Source organism: Armigeres subalbatus, chromosome 2, assembly GCF_024139115.2.
Source record: "Armigeres subalbatus isolate Guangzhou_Male chromosome 2, GZ_Asu_2, whole genome shotgun sequence".
Taxonomy (NCBI): domain Eukaryota; kingdom Metazoa; phylum Arthropoda; class Insecta; order Diptera; family Culicidae; genus Armigeres; species Armigeres subalbatus.
This window is the reverse complement of record NC_085140.1, coordinates 124,020,390-124,039,482: the sequence shown is the minus strand read 5'-3', so window position 1 is coordinate 124,039,482 and position 19,093 is coordinate 124,020,390. Positions and strand designations below refer to the sequence as shown.

The following is a 19,093-nucleotide window of genomic DNA, read 5'->3' as shown; positions in this document are numbered from 1 at the left end:
CATCTTGTTTCGGAGCGATTCGAAGTTGGTTTACTTCTTTGAGGGAACCAGATCCCCTGGATTTGTTATTCGTAATGATGAAGCTCTATAGATTCAAGATGTGCTTGTCTACTGCCCTAAAAAAATTAGGGTTTGAGGGAGACTTCCGGACTATGTCGAAACCCCCGTTGGATTCGTCTCGTAAAATCATGCACTTTTATACGTAGCAAGTTTGAAACCACATGAGAAGTATCCACTACCCTAGAAAATCGGGTCCAGGAACACTCGAAATCGGAATATAACGTTTCAATTGTATCAAAACCAGACTCCTGATTCTAAACATTGACGATTGTGCAATGTGCATTAGAGTGATTCAAATTTTTAATTTTTTTGCTTCCCGATGCTTAAACGATTGCGTTTGTCATTTTAATAATCCTCCTAAAGTTTTAGCCAATTTGGATGTAAAATGAGTGAGCACACGCAGTTTTAAGTTTGTATGAAAATTACTATGAAAACAGTAGTTTTTATGGAAAACCGTTATCCAATGCTTCCCATCAAGCTCTAAAAACATATAAATACATCGGCAACAATGAAAATTTTACAGGGAAACAGGCGGTCTTTGTTGCGAAACGATTTGATACTCAAAAGAAAAGTTATTAAGGAAATACTGAATTTTTTTTTCAATTCAATTTAACACGTAAAAAATAACAACAATATCAATAATGAGCATCTTTGTTTCCTTCGTAACTTTGCTTCCAAACGACAAATCGCTTCGCAACAACAACTGCCTTTCAGCTTGAGAAGTATTCTATGTAGTCAATGTGTCGATTCAATGTAATTTCCATACAAACTTTAAATGACTTGTGCACAATCAAATAACATCCAAATATGCTAAAAATTTAGGAGTATTATTAATATGGTAAATGCAATCGTTTAAACATCGGGGGGCAAAAAAGTCAAAATTTGAATCTCTCTAATGTGCATATTAAGATTAATATTGTTGGCATTTCCGCTTAGTTATAAACCGTTGAAAAAAATCCGTTTTTTGATATCACCTGACTCGCGAATGTACGCATATAGATAAGTTTGTTCACACTTATTCATACTATTTTAATATTTAGGGGAACTGCTCCGTTTTCCATCTCACTGAACATATATTCATCTCATCGCTAAACAAAGAAATACGGAATCAATTTTAATGCTTCTTATTGCTAACATGCTGAAAAAAATCACAAAAAATAAACAAATCAAATACCTTTTCATTGCTTTGATTTTCGAGGGATGCATATCGGAGCTATGAGATGAAGTCCAGAAGCAGTAACCCTATATGCTTCTTGACTTTCTAATGCAAGAGAAAGCACAAAAACTTTTAGGTGGAAGAGCCGGCATGGGAAGGGGGCCCTAGCTAAGCGAAGACGGCTTTAATGCCTTAGTGGTGTTATGGAGCTTCTTCGCCTAACTGCATTTATTTTTTGAAAAATATGTAATTTATTGATTTTTTCAATTATTATTTACGTGTGAAGGTATTACTTATTGTTATATGTATATTATTTTAAAAAATCTGCATGAAAATTTCATTATTTTTAGTTATAAGCTGTTCCGTTGAATTTCGCCTCACTAAAAATTGATTATTTTCTAAATTTGTATTTCATTTGTATGGGAACCCCCTCTTCTAATCTCAAACCATCATAGATACATTACTTGCCTTGAAAAGCCTCCACATGCCAAATTTGGCCCTATTAGCTTGATTAGTTACGCAAACATTTGTGTTTCATTTGTATGAAGGCCTCCTTTAAGAAGGGGGATGGGTCTTGAACCTAAAAACCTCTGCATACAAATTTTTACTCCGATCGGTTCAGTAGTTTCCGTAGTTATGTATATAGATTATAAATTTATTTTCTTCAGCCAATTCCAGCGTCCTCAAATACGACAGCTCTTGTGAACGCTCAGCTTTGCCTAAACTCCGGGTGTGGCATGACATTTTTCAAATTTGTTATTGGAAATTTTGAATTTTTTATGTAGAAATGCTAAAAGCTGCATGCATTCTGATCGGGAGAATTTTGGGCTACGAGCCGATTGTTTTACAAATTAGGGTTACAGATTCTGGGAATTACTTCCCACTACCTAATTAAATTATTTAATAAAGGCAACAAACTCCCCAAATAGACAATGCAATAACTTTCTATTAACTAAAATTTCTCTTCTATAGTTCGACTCCAGCAAGTCGACCTTGACGATATAGCCACATGCGATGATGGTACACTCTTTCATTGCACAAATCTAGCGCAGCCACATACCCAGATGTACATTTACAGGCTGCATTGCTCAGTTCCAATCGGCAGCTTTTTGCCAACATCCCAGAAAGGAACACCATCTCACCCGTACCTACAGAAACTTGTTTTGAAATCGACAACCACTACTCTCCACCGCAACCGTACCGTGCCCCGTTCAACACTCATTGCACGTCGTCATGACTTAGTGTCACATAAGTTCTCGCATCTCCTAATTGTTGGCACATTCCGCACTTCATTGTACACCGAAATTGAGGCGAATGTATGCACTATCACTCCCACTTGGCCCCACAGCTGATGGATGTTTCAACGACAAACCTTTAAGAACGTTCCACACACGGTCGGTTCTAACTTCTGTTGCCTTGTATGAGCAACACACGTAGCTTTCAGCTGGTTTCGTTTGCCTCCACCACTTTCGTCTGGAGCAGCTCCACCACTACCGAGCTACAGCGAGCTCCACACCACAAACACCTTCTTCTTCTTAACTCACCTTCGCAACTCAGAGTGCTAATAGGTTATCATGTTTCGACCATTTGCCCAGGAAAAATCGACCCGATTCCGGTAATTTTTCACTCCTTTGCCCAGCTTATACCTTCTGTCACACTTTTACACTGATTTCAATCCGAAAATGCTGCGAAATATGACCAAATTTACAATCCCAAATGACACACAACTCAAACACTATCACTCCCCAATCCCCACTCTGCTGGTGACGACACACAACAGTATCGGATCTTTGGCTCACCCAACAGCGACGATTAAAAAGTTGAATGTTTCTCTCTCGATGTCGCTGGAACGACTGAATCGAACTGACTGGATGTAAAGTAAGCAGCCGCGGTTCAGAGTCGATAGGTCGGTGGGAAGTAACGTTTAATGCGCCTCGGAATAGTCTCGGTAGCATCGGTAACTAAATGTAATTTACTCGATTTAATAGAAAAGTAGTTTCGCTCAAATAGTAGAGTTTACGGTTTGAAACTGTATGTACAGTATCAATATATCAAATATCAATCATGATTCTTATGCCAAAATAAGCCTTCAGTCAAATTTTCAGCTAATTTGGATGAAATTTCAATTTCAAGTAAATTTAGGCTTTTTACAAGCTTGGAAAAAATATAACAAGATGACGTTTAAAATCATCGCAACACCCTCTAAACGGAAGCTTTTAATGTGCTCGACAAATCTTGTGAACATTTCGATTCGCTTCGTTTAGGTTTTGAACATGTTTAAGTGATTTTCAAGCTTTTATGTCCCTCCCAAAACTTGTTATCTTGAAAAAATCTTATATTTATTACGAATTCTATCGTTAGGTCGCAAAATACAATACAAATGAAGCATCCACCGGATATAGTTATGTCCTCGCTATTGGATGATGTAGTTTTGAAACAAAAATACTTCCCCCTTCCAGCTGGCGACTGTTTTTCTCCTCGGTGGGTGGTTGTATTACTGGGGGGTGGTACGAGCACGTGGCTGTCTTTCTTGTCAATGACTGGATGACGGTAATTTGAGCCTTAATAGTTGTTTTCGGTTCCCTTAAACCTGCTAATTCCCTCCTTGAATTAAAATTATTTTGCAATGGTTATACGTTGTACGCATTTGACAATTTTGGTGTAATATATGGTGAGTCATTAAATTGCGATGACATCACACCTCGTGTTACTGAAGTTTTCCGCAACCAAGCAATTTCTCCAGTTCAGGTTTTAGATTGTTATCGTTTATCGAAACAATTGTTTAACAGAAAAACATCTAAATATGTCAACTCCAATTGTATCAAAATTACTTTTGGGTTCGGGGATCTGTTCTTCTTGATTTTGTATAATTGTCAATGAGTTGTTTCGTGTTAGACTTTTTTTCCAAAACATACCGTATTGGACAAAAACATGTGCAACTAATATTATGAAAATCCCTAAATAACATTTTTTAATTTTTTTATTTAAATAGAATTACCTTCACCAGACGTCGGATCACGTGTCTAGTATCATGAAACATTCACACTTAGCTTCAATTGATTGCAGTAAATATTCAGATGTTTGTATTTACTGTAAAGTTGTGTCTATAAAAATAATAATAAAAAACCCTGATTAACCCACCAACTGAAAAATATGAGTGAGTGTTTTTAGCGTGTTTTGCGCACAGAAAATAGTATTTTGGCCATAACTTCTGATCCCATAGTCCAATCTGACCAATTTTCAATAGCAAACAATGAAACAGGATTCTCAGTCGAATGGAACTTGTTGCGAGTAATTCGGCCAATGCTAAGTTCCAAAAAGTGTGTCTACAGATACACACATACACATACATACATACACACAAACAGACATCCGGGCCAGCAGGGACTTTGTCCAAGGGCTTGACGACCCCTCCCCATGGCCACTGCGAGTTAGACCGGGACCATCGTCCCTAACCCCTAATCCCAAGGCGTCAAGCGACCCGTGCCGAGGGGATGCATGGCCAGGGGGGTGAAATAATAAGCTAGGCCTTTAACGGAGCCTGTGGGGTACCTGGGCGAATCTATGACAAAAGGTCGAAGGACAAATGGTCGAAAGACAAAAGGCCGTATGGACAAAAGGTCGAAGGGACAAAAGGTCGAATGGACAAAAGGACGACGGGACAAAATGTCGAAAGGACAAAATGTCGAAAAGACAAAAGGTCGAAATTACAAAATTGGTTAAAATTGAAAAGCCATAGTATTGAGAACAATACAAAGGAAAACTATGATGTAAGTACCGTCATCGGGGGTGACACTTGGCCAAATAAGGGTCAGGTTGGCCCATGTTTTCAACAAATTCAATACAAGGAAAATGTAATATAAGACACCTTTTTGAGCGATTCACATAGCCGACCTACAGACTGTTCTTGAGAACGATGGCCCAATCTTGACTTGATCGCACAACCTCTAATTTCTACACAAAAATCTACCACCAATATGCAATATGCATAAGTACATTCATTCATTTATTTAGTTTACATCTAAACAGAAACCACTGAATCGACAATTTAACGCCACAATACACGAGTTAATAATTCGAGAACACGGAGTTCTTTTAAAAAAACTTAAACGTCTAACTATCTTCACTGTTCACAACCAACTGATTTATTATCCTTAACTTAACTACATTACAAGTATCCTGAGTCTGCACTGCCTCGGTAGGTACACGTTCTATGATCGCCCTCGATATCGTTCGCCTGGTTCTGCTAATGCCCCTCGATGTTGCCAACTCCAAAATGCTGACACCGATGGGAACGTCGATGGAATTCCACAACATCCGGTCGGCAACGACGTTAACTCACGGTTCGAGGCCGCATCTCTCCATCCTCGAATTCGCTCCACGCTCGCCAAGTCGTTTTACACTTGGTCTGCCCACCTCGCTCGCTGTGCTCCACACCGTCTCGTACCTGCCGGATCGGAGGCGAACACCATCTTTGCAAAGTAGTTGTCCGGAATTCTTGCAACATGCCCTGCCCATCGTACCCTTCCGGATTTAGCTACCTTCTGGATACTGGGTTCGCCGTAGAGCTGGGCTAGCTCGTGGTTCATTCTTCGCCGCCACACACCGTCTTTTTGTACACCGCCAAAGGTGGTCCTAAGCACCCGTCTCTCGAATACTCCGAGTGGTTGCATATGCACAATCATGGTTATATCCTGGAACACTAATGCAGGATCGTTCATGTTGTGTACCATGAGAGAGATTTTTTCATCACGCATGTTTGAGTGTTAATTAAAATGATCCGTACGGTTGAATCAGTGAATAATGTGTATGATGTAAACTGTTATGTACGGCTTAAGGCCAGTCTTTGTGTACATGCTTCAGTGCTTATTTCTTATTTAAAACCAATAACAACACATTTATACAAGAGACTGACAATCTTCTGATTCTCCATGATCGACATCGGATTTGTAATGTATAGGAAGTCACGTCGGTGAAATAATTAATTATACGACACTGAATCAAAGATACCAAAACAAACGTATTTCACTCAAACATGCACTCGAAGCGACACGTGTTACAAGAGCACGATCTAACAAGTATTAATTTTTCAGTTCTTATCCCGAGAACTAATCAAAATCATACAATGCTCGCCCTGGCTGCTGAATATTCACTGTAAATTGGTTAAAGAACTGCCCATGAAATAAAGAAGGAGAAATCTTTGAGAAATGTAATAAGCTAGATTTTTTATTCAGAAACATGTTTTCAAACTTGTCGTATATTTAGTATTTTTCATGTATACAGAATTATAGATTTTGAAATTTTGTCCATTCGACCTTTTGTTCCGTCGACATTTTGTTCCCTCGACCTTTTGTCCCCTCGACCTTTTGTCCCGTCGACCTTTTGTCCTTTCGACCTTTTGTTCCTTCGACCTTTTGTCCCATCGACCTTTTGTCTTTTCGACGTTTTGTTCGTCGACCTTTTGTCCATCGACCTTTTGTCTTTCGACATTCTGTTCCAAAGCCCCTGGGCATCCTCCACAGTAATTGTCCCTTACCGCGTCATGCTGGGCTCTGGCGTGGTGGACCTCTTCTTCCCGAGCAACTCGTGGGACCAAAATGGAAAACCAAGGCAATTCTTCAATTAGTGGTAGTAGTGTAGGCGACAACCCCTTCGCAAGAGGTGGGTTGGTCAGGTCTCCGCCTAGGAGGCCAGAGGCAATAGTCGGCAGCTCAGTGCGCAGCGCCATCGTGGGTCACTTAACCTTCATCTCGGCTAAAAAAACGCCGGTAGAGGTTATTGACGGCCCATGGCTTGTGGAGGCGATGAACCGCAAACGCGATGGGCTTTCGGCCTTCGAGGTGGCGACGGAACAGCTGGACACCATCATCGACTTTGCGTCATCGAAGCATAATATCAGTAAGGACCTCAAACGGAGCTTGCAGAAACTTCGAAAGTCGATGCTGGACACCAAGCTGGAGAGGGCGGTCGGGACGGCCAAGTGTAAACCCGTGAAATCCGTGGAGTCGAGGTCTACCCAGACTGAGGCCCAAGGATTCGCGGACTCGGCAAGGTCGAATCGACCGAAGGCGTACCAGCGAAGACGGTGGTACCAAAGTCTACCCAGACTTAGGCTCAAGTATTTGCGGGTACGTCGGGGGTGACTGCTCCAACGGAGCAGACACAAAAACGGGGGAGACAGTCTCCAGGGGATGAGCTCCCTGGGGGCCGCTCCAAAACGCGGAGGGTTACTACCCCGAACAAGGTTAGTGGGGCTGGGAAGCTGAACCCTGGCCAGGTACCTCCAAAACCGGGGGAGGAAGGACCTGGAAAGGTCCGTCCACCCAGGAAAGACGGTGGTAAGGGGTTACGGCAGGCTGAGAGCTCTCAGCCGCACCAGACCAGGGAAATAGAGGGGGATGACGCCTCCTGGACCTTGGTCAAGAACAAGAGGAAACCGAAGACGTCAAGGGCCGAAAAGATGGGCCAGGCGAATGCGGGTAGCAAGAAGTCTAGGGTAGGCGCCAATCGCTCCAGGGGCGATGCCCTAGTCATCACGGCGGACGAGGCTAGATACTCGGACGTCTTGAAGGCGATGAGGAGTGACGTCAAGCTCGGTGAACTCGGCGCCGACGTACGTCGAATAAGACGTACCCGGATGGGCGAGATGATCCTCGAGCTAAAGCGGGGCGTCTCGCAAAAGGGCGCCGCCTACAAGAAGTTGGCGGAGGAGATCCTAGGCGAGACGGTCAGGGTGAGGGCACTCACGACGGAGGTGAATCTAAGGGTTAAAGACCTGGACGAGATCACCGAAGTCGAAGAGCTCGTCACGGCACTGCGGCGACAGTGTGAAGTGGAGACGCCCACCGCAGCCGTTCGGCTACGGAAGGTCCGGCAGGGACGCATGTAGCATTGGTTCGGCTATCTGCAGCGGACGCCTCCAAGGTAGTCTAGTTAGGAAGCGTCAAGGTGGGATGGTCGGTATGCCCTGTGGGCATATACGAGCAACCCGAAGTTTGCTTCAAGTATCTGGAACCGGGGCACAAGCAATGGGATTGCAATGGCCCTGACAGAAGCAATCTCTGCCGACGCTGCGGATTGGAGGGACATAAGGCACAATGCTGCACGAACCCTCCCAATTGTTTGATTTGTTCCAGCAAAGCTGTGAACAGCAAACACCCCATGGGGGGTTTGATGTGCCCGGCGTTTAAGCGTGCTGTAAAATCACAGTGCAGGTAACGCAGCTGGCTTGCTCGGCCTCGCCCGAGTGTTTGGTGTGCGCAGGTTTAGAGGAAACGGCGGAACACGTGTTGTTCGTGTGCTCACGTTTTCGCGCAATGCGTGACCACATGCTTGCCACATGTGGTCTGGACACTACCCCGGACAACCTAGTTCGGAGGATGTGTAAAGATGAAGTTGGCTGGAACGCCGTTTTATCGGCTATCGCCCAAATCGTCTCGGAGCTACACAGAAGGTGGCGCGTGACTCAAGGATGGCTAGTTCAGGCGCAAATAAGAGGTGGTCCAAGGGATCGGAGTCGGCTTCATGGGTCATACCGGTGGTCATGCTCTGTGGTCGAACTCGATCCTTTTATCGAACAAGTGGCCGCGCGAAGAACAACATGGTATCGTCGCTTTCGCGGCGTCGGTCAACCGGGCGGGTTCCGAGCTCGAGGACGGAAAGGGGTCCTCGTCAAGGCTGGGGCAGGCGTAGGCACCGCGTCGGCAAGTCCCTCTGTGTGCTGGCGAATAGGCCCTATCGCAGAAAGGTCAATTTGGGGTGCACGCGGCATCATCATTCTTGATACCAGTCGTGCAGAGGGAAGCAGGCGCGAAGTCGACCCTTCCCACCTTCCGAGGACATAGGGCGTGGTAAGGCCACCTGGAAACCCGGTAATGCGCTGGCACGATACCATGGTGTTCTTCTAAAAAAGCGAGTCACAAAGTTCGATGCTGCAAGGACACGCAGCTAACCTCGAGGGTGCGTTGTTCACTGGCCCCCCTTTGAAGTATTACTTTCTGGTTGTACCGAAGGGACTATGGGCTAGGCGGCAATGGAAACGGTTTAGCGGGTCGGGGATGTAGTCCTGCCTCCCTCGTTTGCTAATGGAGGTGATCCCTAACCCCGCACTTCCTGGACAACCCAGGATGTCTGTTGAGCAGATTCCCCCTCCATTGCTTAGGAAGGAAAAAAAACACAAACAGACATATGGTTCCAATCGGCAAAAGCCCTACTGTGGTTACTAATATTATTCAATTTTCAACCACAACTTCTCCTAATATCCACCTCAAATTTACGGCTTTGAACCTACCTTCGAAAAACCCGGAATATCTCGGGAATCCGGTGACCATAGTCGGTTCCGTGGACATACCGTCAAACTGCATTAATTTTCTAGTTCAAGCATGCCTGAATTGTCAAAATCGGATGATAACTAAGATAGTTACAACACATCTAATTTTACCAAAAATTTGCCTATCTTACTTATTTTGTCCATCCCCTGTACATCCAATTGAACGCAATCAAAACTGCTCTGAGGATCAAACGATCTCTGAATCTTCTTGAAGGGGATCTTGTTGGACATATGAGCATTCTGAATGAGTTGCAAATCAGTCAGTCTGGTTTTGACTCAATGAAAGGAAAAAATCTACAATCACCCTTTCAAAGTTCCTTAGGTAACTCGTGGAAATTGGAGTGCACGAGACCCTGGGTTTCGGACTGGCTCCCTAAAATTTTATACAGATGGCTCCAAACAAAATCAAATGGCAGGGGCTGGGATTACTGGCCCTGGCATTAACTTTTCGATTTCAATGGGAACCATTCCAAATTCAAAATATGAAAATATTCAATTTCTCCTCATACTAAATCTATTGAGATATTGGCTGGAATTGAAGCTCTTAATATTCGAACTAAATTGTAAATATTTATTGAATAGTTTTTTTCTAAAAATCATCATATCTTCTCTTCTTCTCTTCTATATACATAAAAATTAAATTTCTGTCTGTCTGACCCTTGTAGACTCGGAAACTACTAAACCGATCGGCGTTAAAATTGTGTGTTTTGGGCCGGGGAAGGTTCTTATGATGGTTCGAGACCCCTCCCCCTTTTTGAAAAAGGGGTTCCCATACAAATGAAACACCAATTTTATCATAACTCGATAACTAATCGAGTAAATGAACCAAATCTGGCATGTGGAGGTTTTGGAAGGAAGGATATGTTTCTGTGGTGGTTTGAGATTCCTCCCTCTTCTGGAAAGGGGGGTTTCCATACAAATGAACCAGAAATTTTAGCATAACTCGAGAACTAATCAAAGAATAAATCAATTTTAGGCGAAACGAAGTTCGCGGGGTCTGCTGGTTAGAAATATTTTTGAATCGTTATTTGAAATAAATCCAACTTGTAGAATATTGGATTCATTTCATTATAGTATTTCCACAGACAAACAGACATAACACATTGAAATTCACTCATCAAATTCATCGTCGTTTAAACACTAACGACATCTGTTGATTTCAGTTAGTTGGTCAAATCACGAACCAGAACTAATGATTATTTTAATTGACCAGTAAATCAGTGAACCATGGAAATTTGAGTGTTATGTATGTTTGTCTGTGGTATTTCTCTAAATTTAAAATTGAACCTATCACTGGGATTTTATAATTATAATATGCAAGTACTTTTATTTTAAACTTTGATTGATTTGACGTTACTTGAGGAGATGAAGCAGTTATTTAATCATGAGTATTTACGCATTGCAAATATTGGACTAGATTTCAATAAATATCACCCCTCGGATGGTTCTTTAACCCAAATGTTGGTGGTTTGGTGTTTACAATAATTTTTCAGCTCACTTTTATAAACTTCAAGTTCCATTTATTGCTAAATTAACTGCTATATTTTTACGTGTAGTTTGTGCAATGTAGTGGCAAGTACCTATGCAACAATGAACATTCGCTGCCTGATTCGGATCTAACTTCTCCAGCAGTTCTCCGGTAGTATCATCAACCAGGTCGATCTCTTGATTTACTACCAAAACGTAGGCGGTATCAACTCAGAGGTAGACAGCTATCGTCTAGCAACATCAGCTCAGTGCTACGATGTTATTGTCCTGATCGAAACTTGGCTTGATGATCGCACACTCTCGAGTCAAGTGTTTGGTACTGAATACGAAGCGTATCGGTGTGACCGAAGTCCTGAAAATAGTAGGAAATCTACTGGTGGCGGTGCCATCATTGCTGTACGGCGTGGTTTGAAGGCAGGGCTAATTGGAAATTCCACGTGGCAATGTTTGGAACAAGTCTGGATATCCATCCAATTGAAGAAGAGCGCCATTTTCCTTTGTGCCGTGTACATACCTCCAGATAGAACACGTGACGTTGACTACTTAGATACCCACTGCCGTTCCGTCTTCACCGTAGTCGAGGGTATGGCAGCGGCGGATGAGCTTCTTGTCATTGGCGACTTTAATCTTTCCGGTGTTTCGTGGAGACCATCTCACAATGGTTTCCTCTATCCCGATGGACATCGGTCAGTATTTCACTCGGGTGCTTTGTATCTTCTCGATGACTACAGCACGGCGATGCTATCTCAAATCAATCACGTAGCGAATGAGAATCAACGTTGCTTGGACTTATGTTTTGTGAGCAAGCAAGATGTCGCCCCGTTCATCGCCGCAGCTCCAGCTGCCATCGTTAAGCTCGTCCCTCATCACCCTCCTTTAGTTGTCCGAATTCCGGTGAGCCTGGCCAACGAGTTCAATGTATTTCCCGCTTCCGTATCATTCAACTTTCAGAAGGCCGACCATCAAAGCATTGTCGACGTACTATCTGGTATGCCTTGGGACGCTATACTTGCCGATAATATCGAAAATGCTGTGTAGACTTTCTCGCATATGTTGGCATACGTTATTTACCGACATGTTCCCAAAAAAGTACACAAGAATAGCTCTCATCCGTCCTGGTACACTCGGGAATTAAGAGAACTTAAAACTGCCAAGAGAGCTGCCTTAAGGAAATGCACTAAATACCGCACGTTTTCCTTAAGGCTAAAGACTCCATCACACTGTTTTGAAAATAATGACTGTATAATTTAGAAGTATTGGTGATGAAACTTGTACGAAAAAGTGCCGAAAAGGAGCAGCGTAAATTTATGCTTACTACGCATTGTATTTTAAGCAAAACTTGTGATTTCATGCGAAGTATTGTAATTTGATAGTAGCTGCAGATCAAATGATGAATTATTTCTCATTACAATTACCAATTCTTTTCATTCTTAGCTAACATTGACTAAGCATTGTAATATTCTCAAAATCATTATCCTGATCACTGGTCAGGTCAGAATTCGAGGACAATTGAATTTCACAGTAGAGCTTAAAAGTTTTGCGGCTTTTATATTTGAAAAAAAAATATATATGATTTCGTGACAAGTCTTTTATGGTCTAATCTTGATAAAGAACGTGTTTCATATTTTAGCAAACAGAGGATATGATTTTATAGGAAGTTTTAAGAAAAGCAGTTTTGACTGTTTTTGAGAAATTAATTAAATATAAATTAGTGAGGTGAGTGAAAATTTCACATGAAAATGCTGTGATTATGCGAAGATAAATGTAAGTCGGTAAATAGTAACAGAAAAAAAATGCAGGTCCGTCATCGGGGGTAATAATGGGTCATCGGTCTTAGCTGCAGTCTGGAGGTCTGGAGGATAGCAAATATATTTTGGCCTTCTTGCATTCAAATACAATCAATTTATTCGACTAGCATTCTAAGTAGTTGAAAGAGTGACCTATTCTCACCCCTATTTGACCTATTGTCACCCCCGGGCCCCGACGATGGTAAAACTGTTTAGTGTATTGCGAATAAGAAAAAAACATCTTCATTATCAGCTGTACTGCCAATGATGGCATATCAGTCCCATCTTTGCTGGATTTCTTATTCATATGGTACAAAAATGTGGGCAAAGATGTGGTGCTCCAGAAAAGCTTCCTAAGCCCTAAGTTTTTCATACTTTCATACTTTCATACTCTGGAGTGGGTGGAAATGGGCTGGTAAATATAAGTCAGCTGTTACATTGAGTTGCTAGACATGACAAGATGTTTATTTTACATCACAATAAATGTTTATGATATATGAAAACTATTATAATATTAAAGTTTTAAAAGAATGTATACACCACTAGCCATCCAACAGAAGCTAGCTTAACATTGTTCAATATTTTTTTCCTGAATTTTTAGCAAATTTAACAAACCGAAATAATTATTTGAATAAATGAATCTGGCAACGATGAAGAGACGATTATTTGCTTGTGCAGGCATTGAGTTGTTTGTGTGTCGGCTAGGGTATTCGATGTATTGTTACGATAGAACGAAGTTGCACTACCTAAATTGTGAGCGCACAATTTCACTTGTTGCGCTAGTGAATTTGAGAATTCCGAATGTTGCTGCATTCGCAATACGGTCGTCAAGTTTGTGTCTCACTTCGATTTTTCTGAAGCAGTTTTCTTTTGTTTTTCGACGTGAAGTGAAGAAATTATGTTTCAAGGTTGAAGAAAAAAGTGGAACTTGATTAGTGAATTGTGTTTAGGAGTGATTAAATCTAGAAAACGGCCAAAATAAATCAAATAAAAAAATAATTGTAAGTTAACGATAACTGTATGTGTTTGATCCGAATGTTTGGAGTTAGTATGTGTTCGATAAACATACGCACGATGGACTAGGAAAAAAGCAGTTTTTAGTGATTTTCGAGCTGTTTTTTCAAATAATAATTTGTTAGGTAAGTGAACAAATCATTTAAAAATGCAATGATTATGCAGTGACTAAAGAAAGTCGAATAATAGCAGCAAAATATTCATTTTATGATAAATTTGCATTAGTATTAGTGTGAATGACTGAAAATCATCGTCATTGTAAAATTGATTACGGTTTATAGAGCCTTAAAGGATCACTACGTCAGACTCAACAACGCCTATAAACGGGTCAGTCGTATATGCTATTCCCGATATCAAAGTAAGATCCAAACCAATCTCAAAACGCATCCTAAACTATTTTGGAATCATGTCAACAAGCAACGCGGGGAATCTGGCCTACCTTCCTCTATGACATTTCAGGAGATCTGCAGACTGTTTTCGCTAAAGTTTGCTGACGTTTTTACCGATGAACAGCTTACCGACAACGAAGTACATCACGCAGAAGACAATGTTCCCCTATATGGCCATGTACTAGGTGTTATCGACATCAGTGAAGAAATGATCTCCTCTGCTGCATCAAAACTAAAGTCATCGATCAAACCTGGTCCCGATGGTATTCCATCCAATTTCCTGAAAAGGCACATTTCCAGTTTGCAGTATCCGTTGCTCCTCCTGTTTCGGCTTTCCTCATCAAGTGGCATCTTTCCTTCATATTGGAAGATTGCACAAATGTTTCCTGTGCACAAGAAAGGGAACAAACGTGACGTGGACAATTATCGAGGAATAACTTCGCTGAGTGCAATATCAAATACTGTTCGAACTCGTTGTGATGGATCCTCTGCTTTCCCACAGCAAGCAGTATCTGTCTGAAACTCAGCATGGATTCATAGCCGGTCGCTCCACTAGTACTAATTTATTGTGCCTTACATCTTTCATCACAAACAGCATGACGAAAACAGCTCAAACAGATGTCATCTACACAGATCTGTCAGCTGCTTTTGATAAGTTAAACCACTGCATCGCTATCGCCAAATTAGACAAGTTAGGAGTAAATGGCACTCTATTGGAATGGTTCCGTTCGTATCCCTTGGCCGCCAGCTAGTGATTGCTATCGGCAATTGCAGATCTGATTCCTTCGTGGCTACGTCATGAATACCCCAAGGAAGCCATTTGGGTCCGTTAGTCTTCCTACTATATTTTAATGACGTGAATTTTGTACTCGAAGTTCCCCGCCTATCGTATGCTGATGACCTGAAAATGTTCTTGCAAATCCAATCCATCGACGATTGCTATTTCCTTCAACGTCAGTTAGAATCCTTTGCCAATTGGTGCAACGTCAACCGTATGATAGTCAATCCGGCAAAATGCTCGATGATCACTTTTTCTCGGATTAAAAATCACGTTAGATTCGACTACACGCTTTTGAACACCAGCATAGAACGTCTGAGTCATGTCAAAGACTTGGGCGTAATTTTGGATTCCCAACTGACGTACAAAATGCATATCTCATACGTTGTAGGTAAGGCTTCCAAAACCCTGGGCTTCATCTTTCGGATGGGTAAAGAATTTTCTGACATTTACTGTCTAAAGTCTTTGTATTGCTCACTGGTGCGGTCGATACTGGAGTATTGCTCCGCCGTTTGGAATCCCAATTATTCGAACGGTGCCGAACGAATTGAGTCCGTGCAACGACGCTTCCTACGATTTGCTCTGCGTAGGCTACCGTGGAGAGATCCATTACGCCTGCCAAGTTATGAAAGCCGCTGTCGGCTTATCGATCTGGAGCCGCTAAGAGAACGCCGTAACACCGCTCGAGCTGTACTTGTTGCAAACGTTTTGCAAGGCCGAATAGATTGTAGTGACATTTTGGAACAGATTAATATTAACGTACAGCCGAGAACACTTCGCAATAACGCTATGTTAAGAATGCCATTTCGTCGGACTAACTACAGTATGAACGGTAGTATTGAAGGATTACAGCGTATATTCAACAGGGTTTCTACAATATTCGACTTCAACCTGCCTCGTCAGACGCTGCGTCGAAGATTTTTTTTTCACATCGCAATAGATAGCTGTTTTAGTGTTTGTGTCCATTTTTTTCTAAGTTTTTGACGATATGTATACTTATATTTCTTTTTATTACCATCATTAAGACATAAATAGATGTAGGACTTAAATAAATAAATAAATAAATAAATCCCCTATACAGCGTGTTCAAATCCTTTGGAATTGCCTACTTTTTTAGGGTAAGAGCCGAACTACTTCGTGGCCTCACCATTATTTGATAGTGTATTATTTCTTATATAATTTATTTTCATTTATCTTTTTGCAGATGTCTGTGCAGCTTTCAGTGGGGCGATAACAACGCATGTCAATTCGAAGCCTATAGAGTAATCAAAGCGCACCACTTCATCTCTATGGTGCAAAGTAAGAAAAGGGTATTGTAAATTTAGAAACAGACATAACACTCATCACATTTTCATCGTTCACTAATTACTGGTCAATTTAAATAATCATTAGTTGACCAATCGATCGCTCGAGGCGCCTGGATAGGATTTGCTTTAGTTTGACGTTTGCTCACTACCACCACCTGGTTCGTGATTTGCCCAACTAACTTAAATCAGCAGATGTCGTTAGTGTTTATACGAAGGTGAATTTGATGAGTCAATGTTCAATGTTATGCCTGTCTGTTTATGCTAATAAAGTGCTGGAAAGCTTAGTAAATCAAACTGTTTAAGTAAGATATGTTGTAAGGTAGTCAAAACCTGTCAAAACCAGTAGTTACTCACCAGATCACCGATCGTGTATACTACAAAGAAGCTATGTGTCTTGTACTTGTGCTTTCGGTGGAGGAAAGTCGTTCGACTTCTCTCGTTTCCCGCGATAATCCCGTGTTGTGTCTATCCACGTTTGTTTTCGTAGATTCAAGTGTCGCCTCGAACACCCGTTTCGCCCAATTAATTTTAATTGTGCTTTATAGCTTGTTCAGATGACGATCTGAAGCTTATAATAATGTCAAACTAGAAAATTCTTCGTCAAATGGAACTAATTGCTTTCAAATTGCCTGACCTGAAGCAGTTGGTCTATGCCTCCTTTATAAACCACCCTAAAGCGCATTTCACACCATTTTCACCTTCCTACGCTCAGAGTAAGCGGAAAAACAAACAACACTCCAGCTCCAGTAACGAGGGGCTGCACACACGTTCATGAGCGAAGACGGCGGCTCCACTACACTCTTCCCACCCAGTTGACCCCACACTTTTCACCCGGAAGTTTTGGGGAGCATATTACACAAATAAGACACCACTCACCGAATACTGTGACCGAACCGTACAACACCTTGCCATCGACTGATGAGCGGAGAGGGTTGCGTTGCGATCGAATCGAATCGAGATTGCTTCCAAAAAGCGCTCCCACCTGCTCAGCCTGCAACAAGCGGTATATGCGGACGCTTTTGCTCACTCTCCATCACATCATGCACACAAGTCGCTCGCAAGTCTTTTCAAAACAAAAGGTTTTCCTTTCCGTAATGGGTGGTGTTGGGGAGTTTCCAATAAGATTCGTCGTGGGTGGTTGTTGCTCTCATTGCAGATTTTGGTTTATGAATTATTGCTTTATTTGCCTTTGCAATAGATTCTGAGATTTTTCCAGAGAAGAACTTTTTTTAATTTTTTTTTAAACATTGACAAAACTAGAAATTTGCTTAAACGTACAATGTATTATCTGTAGAGTGATGCAGACGAGAGACACGGATAAGATGAATTAACTATTACTTAAATGATTCGTCAACTCCTGATGAACATGTGCCACATCGCTCTATCTCAGCGGTTCTCAACATTTTTCATGGAAGGTAACCCTTCATTGCTTGTTAAGCTTAAGATTTTTTTCAAAGGAAATTCAAACTTTAGCCGAAAGTGTAGCATCATTCTTCGGGTAGGGTAAAGTGCCTAATAGTGGACCCCCAACCAATAGTGGGCCCTCCAGCCATTTTTGCATTATTACTGCGCAATGTCAACATTTTGCTATAAAATTCTATCGGGAGAACCTACCTTCCAGTCCTATGATTTGATTACATGCATTGGAAATGCTATGGAAAGTAAAATTAAATGATTTTTTACCTTTCTATAAAAAATAAGCACGAGAGTGTTCATTATAGGAATATTTTGGGGGGTCCATATTAGGGAAGAAGAACGTCCCGAAACGGGACATGAAAATCAAATGAAGTGTCGACTATAGGGAAACAATTTCCTATTATGGACCCCCAGGAGGTCTACTATAGAGCGAATTCGGTTAGACTTTAAAATGTTAATTTCAACGAATAACGTCGTGTATTTGGGTGTTTTATGTATGTATGTATGTTTTATGCAGAGCTTGTTGCTAGATATCAAGCAGAGTTAATATGTTGAAAATTTCTAAGCCTTATGACAGGAAGAGCAAAACTCCACTACTAGGGGGTCCACTATTGGGCATTGTACCCTACTTAAAAATGCATCTGGGAACTCTCAAGAAAAAAAAGGGGTATTCAAAGTTTTCATCACTCAAGAAAGTTGACACTTCAAATGTATGTGCAACGTCTCATACGTTGCTGACATTTCCATTCTCATTAATTTCATTTGCTTCTCATTGCTATCATTCTTGTGGCACATACTTTGTATTCATGCTAGCCTTGAATAAGATGCAGCATTGATTGGGCTCCTAGAATTCACCGACCAGGATTGAATGGAATCAGTAAATTGGTAGGCAATTATTTCCTGAAAAGCAGGCTACGCCTCAACGTCAATCAAATGAAGCGCGGGAACAGACATTCCATTTTTCAGATTAAGTTCATTTTCAATTATTCTTTTTAAATCTTCCGAAGTATGAACTTTTTTTCAGATCTGGTTTACCACATATGTTTCAAACCAAGGATGTTATCGATTATTTAGTAATTTGCGTTCGATCATTTAGTAGTTTGTCAATAACTCATTCCAGAAGCAGAATTTCAAAATGTGTTGTATGGTGGACTCCTAGTGCGATGGTTTTTCTACAACTCTGCCAAATAGTTCGTTGTTTGAATTCCACTAGTAACGTAGTTATAGCTATAGTATCAGTAACTTAGACTAAATGATAACAAAATTCCAATCATTTAGTTCAAGCTACTGCAACTAGCGCTATAATTCCTTTATTAGTTGAATTCTATCAACAAACCATTAGGCAGAGTTGTAGACCTTTGCACTAGAA

General features: G+C 41.4%; 1 protein-coding gene across 10 annotated transcripts in view; it reads right to left on the bottom strand.

Annotated features, from left to right (window-relative positions):
- Positions 1-17,158, bottom strand: part of LOC134210786 (inositol 1,4,5-trisphosphate receptor) — a 115,894-nt gene extending 98,736 nt beyond the window's left edge. For 7 of the 10 annotated variants that reach the window (XM_062687057.1, XM_062687046.1, XM_062687056.1 and 4 more), the window contains exon 1: positions 2,761-3,073. The gene's annotated coding sequence lies outside the window, so the exon portion shown is untranslated. Of the gene's footprint in view, positions 1-2,417; positions 2,546-2,588; positions 2,729-2,760; positions 3,074-16,662 lie in introns of those variants that run through there. The other 3 variants (XM_062687055.1, XM_062687050.1, XM_062687051.1) reach the window with 3 other exon arrangements.
- Between the last annotated feature and the right edge of the window lie 1,935 nt (positions 17,159-19,093).